This window comes from Tupaia chinensis, unplaced genomic scaffold, assembly GCF_000334495.1.
Source record: "Tupaia chinensis unplaced genomic scaffold, TupChi_1.0 Scaffold000298_1, whole genome shotgun sequence".
Taxonomy (NCBI): domain Eukaryota; kingdom Metazoa; phylum Chordata; class Mammalia; order Scandentia; family Tupaiidae; genus Tupaia; species Tupaia belangeri.
The window spans coordinates 1266351-1270900 of NW_006159787.1; the positions used below are offsets into that span (position 1 = coordinate 1266351).

The following is a 4550-nucleotide window of genomic DNA, read 5'->3' on the forward strand; positions in this document are numbered from 1 at the left end:
TACCACCATGAGAATATTTCTTTATTAAGACTCTCTGTGTGCCTAAGCATTTTTAATGACCCCCATTGCCATGACACCATCTGGACACCTGGCATTTTAAAAACAAACATTTCGGCATAATTGATGAATTCTACCTTAGATGGCTATTATGCAGGTCTGACTGCTCAATATATAGGCAGACCTCATTCCACTAACGTAAACCCTGCTAAGCAGAAATACCACATTGAGCAAATTAGCAGGGCTATACTATAAAGAAAGCTTCACCTGAAGAGATCCTGTAAAACAATAAAAGTGATAGACCCACAGAAACCAAACCAAGAGAAACAACCAGATAGCTTCTGGCCAGAACAGCAGTGGAGGGATCAAGGAGGTGTCAATATTGCAGATGAGCCTAATCTTACCATACAAGCAGCCACAACAAAGAATGTTCAGGTGATAAATGATCCATTCATTCAATATCCTTGATTATCCTGCTGTCTACAACAAGAGAACATGCCCTTTGCTAATATTCCCTTCAACTATCATAGATCATGGAAAAAAGTGGGAGAATTAACTCTAAAAGGCATCTGTTATCTGTAAAGCACTTTTGAGCCATTCTTCTGTCTGTTTAACATAATTGACAGAAATGTATCACACACAACCATATGCAAAGTATTCTAGGTCTTGGGTTTGCAGCAATAAGCAAGACAGACAACATTCCTATCTTCCACTTGCTTACTTACATTCCACATGGGGTCTGGAGAAAGGCTGGCAGAAGATTAGAGTATTTAAACTTAGTGTGAATTTCTGAGTTTAATACTAGTTTTCCTCTTTAGCAGATCAAGAAACAGATTCAGGAAAACTGAGTGACTTGTACAAGGTTCCACAACTAGCAGGTCAGAAAAATGGTATTAGGCTCTAGGATACTAACATAGCACTTTTTGTGTGATCCAGAAATTTCAGGTAAGTACTGCTGCCTACTTTACATCATGCACCTTGAGATAAATGGAACCTTAGGTTTCTGCAGGTTCAGAACTTTAATCTGGTTCAGAGTTCAAAAAATGAGACCTTTAGGAGATGTTATGGGAACTTCAGGCTCAGAAGTTCCATCAGTTTAATGTCACCTGTTTGATAAAAGTTTGGACTACCATTCTGAACTACATTGCTATTATAGGGAAAACATATCCAGAGTTCTAAATGAGTCATTTATAAATCAACCTTTGAAGTCTATCAACAAGTTCATCTGATTTCTTTTTTTAAAGAATTATTATTTTTTAAAATTATTATTCTTAAATTTGACCAGAGACAGAAAGAGAAAGCTGCCAAGTCCAAGACTCAAACCACGGTCAGCCATGTGGGAATCCTCCAGCACCTTAAGCACTATGCCACCTGCCAGTCCTAGCTCTTCTGATTTCTAATTATCTGAATTTTTTTTTTTTTTTTAGGTTTTTGCTACAGGATGTTTGCATTTGCCAGAGAGAGACAGATAGAGAAAAAGTGAGTAATCATCCCCCAGGGATGACCACACCACAATCCTTCCTCTCCCATACCCCTCTGGGGATTTTGCGCATGTGAACATGCATGCACAGGCACACAAAGTGATTTTCAAGGTGCTGGGTCGAGGGCTTGACCCATGGATGATCATGTGGATATTCAGTGCCTTAGCCACTATGGCACCTACTGGTCCCTCTAAATACCTGAATTTTAAAATTAACTTTTCCATAATAGTTTCCAGCTCATATTAATCTGATTGAAATAGGAACTGTGACATTTTGTTCTTTTATTCTTCTATTTCTTTCAGAATTTTTCTCCTCCAATAAGCACCTGCCTATTGTCTGGTATGCAATAATTGATTACTATCCTGTGTGGAGGGGGAGGGAAAGGAATGGGAAGGTTCTAGCCCTTGTATCAAAAAATTTTGAAACTCTAATGATATTAACCATCATACCTAATTTTTTCCTGTTTTACAACAATTATTAACAAAGCCTGATTCATAAAAATCTCATATCAAAAAATATAAGGAACATGAAATATTCATGCCTCCAAGTTACCAGGAAAATGGTTAGGTAAAGGAAGAAATAAAACATTCAATGTAAAATTGTATTTACTGCAAGATTTATCAGAAAAATTATATTTGTGGGTTTTAATCTTGAGGCACTAAAATATATTAAAAATTACCTTGTAAAAATTAACATATTGAAAATAATTAAATGAAAGCAAAATAATGATCAAGTCATTAGTCAGCCTATATTAAAGACCAGTCGGCAGAATCAAAATTCAAAGAAAGGCTACACCAATAATAGTGAAAAAATAAAATGAATTATTCTATTATATAAACTTACTTTGCCTTCTTTAGAAGTTATGACTGTTCCTTTTATAATTAATTATATGGTCATAGAGGCAGAAAATTTATCCTTCAGAGCAAAACTATACAAATAGAATTTTCCACACCAACAATAAGGTCCTTAAGGATGTCTAATTTATATTACTTAATATTTTATAGATGACTAGAGTACTTTTTTCCAATCTCAGTGACTTAACATTTTGGCCTCAATCTGGTTACTGGACTTTTAATTATATTTTTGTACCCAAACCTATGTCTTAGAAATTTGTTTACTATCTTACTCCCACAAGAGCTTGAAGAAGTTGCTTTAAAAAAAAAAAAAAAAAGAGGAAAGCACAAATGCAGTCCCCCACTACAACAAATTATGCAGTGGAGTTTCCCACATTTGGGGAAATCGCAGGGGTCAGCACATCTGGAGTGCAATGGATAAGCCTCGCCTTGGGGAAACCACCTTCGTGATCATGGTATCTCCCCTGCCAGGTAAGTATGACAGGCTCTTTCCAAGAAAAGAGAGCCCTGTTCGTGTACCCATCAAAAAAGGGTCATTATTCACCCTCTGTGCCTAGAAAGCTTACTTGGGCAACTTCCCTTCTTAGATTTTTAATGTTATTTTCAGTGGGATGTTGGACCCAGCTCTTACTGGCTTTCAAGAGACTGTTAAATATTTAAGAATTTAGTGAATGGTGCAGTAGCTAGAAATCAGTCATAGTATTTAAGCCAAAGAAGTTGCAATGTGCTTTTTTTTTTTTTAACCCCTGGGGAGTTGGGTTATCAGCACAGAACTGGATCATTATGGTTTCTAGACTATATTAGGTAACTCTGTCTGGATCCCTAACAATTAGGCATTATAGAAATATTTATTTTATATCATAGTTTACTAGTTCTTGTCCCAGATCTTGTTATCTTAAAGTAACAGCCTGACCCAAGGAAGTCAGCATGGTTCTCGATTTTGGTTCTTTCAGTTATTGCTCTATTGTTCCTGAAACAACTGAGACATTAACAGTAGAATCTGAAACTCTCTCCCTCAATACTCCTGGCAATCTGACTCTTGTATCAGGGCCTATCCTCCTATAATACAAAACCTCCCTCTGCCGGCCTTGACTATTAAAATATACCTATTTTTATTCTAGCCTTTCAAGTGCAAAGATGTGGTATAAGACAAAATGTCTACTGTCCCTTACTATAAATACATTTTGACTATGGTTTTGAAGGTACATATTTCAATGGATGCTAAGACACTTTCATGTGATTTTTGTTGCCTCTCAGACAAGTCATCTACTTACTGATCTTATTGGCCACTGCATCCCTAAACAGACCCAGCCTCTGGATGAATCACATCTCATCATAAATCATTTGTGACACTATAAAGAAAACTGAGTATCCATGTGCTTATATTTCTCTTTCAGATAAATCTTGCTTGGTACTTGCAGACTCTTACTCCTTACATACCACAGTTTGGCATTAAAAAAAAAATTCTTTTTTTTTTGAGAATTAGATAAATACCTATTATCTTATAAATGTAGAAATAGTTTTTTGTAGAAATATTTCACCATGGAAATATTTTTTTCTACTTATTATTTCTTTAATAAGAGATAAAGTGTTGCAGGGGTAGAGGAGCCAGCAAGGGAAGAAGATGGAGCTAGAGAATTTTGGACAGAATCTTACTGAGCCATGATCCTCCTCATTTAAAAGAATGTAAGGTAAACTGTTTTTGTCAAGCAAAACTCTCCAAATTATTACATTTTTTTTTTTTTTGGAGAGATTTTTTGCTATAGGGCGCATGCACTCGCCAGATAGACAGAGAAAGACATAGAGACAGAAAGTGAGAAATCATCCCCCGGGGGGGATGGTCACGCCGCAATCCCTTCTCCTCCATTCTCTTCTCGGGATCTTGGGCATGCACGCACACGCACCCGGTGTGAGTTTTAAACCACCAGGTCTGGGACGCAAACCGCGGTCAGCTACGTGGAAGTTCAGCGACATAGCCATTACGCTAACTGCTGGTTCCCATCAAATTATTACATGTTTTAATAGTCAATCACTTTTATTAACATAATCTATAATTTAGGAAGCTTTTGCACGATCTCAATCGTTTTAAAGCTTAAATGCCAAAAATCGTTTTGAGATAACTCCAGGCCATGCATGAAATATTTTAAACAAACACCATATAAAGAAGAGCACTTCATACACTTCTCCTCCTCCATTTCAAACACCTCAACACACGTCT

At 36.6% G+C, this 4550-nt stretch overlaps 1 non-coding gene across 1 annotated transcript; it reads right to left on the reverse strand.

Moving 5' to 3' along the window:
* Positions 1-2647: 2647 nt before the first annotated feature.
* On the reverse strand, positions 2648-2811 carry LOC114008184 (U1 spliceosomal RNA). The gene has a single exon (XR_003549744.1). It is a non-coding gene; the product is annotated as a U1 spliceosomal RNA (small nuclear RNA).
* Between the last annotated feature and the right edge of the window lie 1739 nt (positions 2812-4550).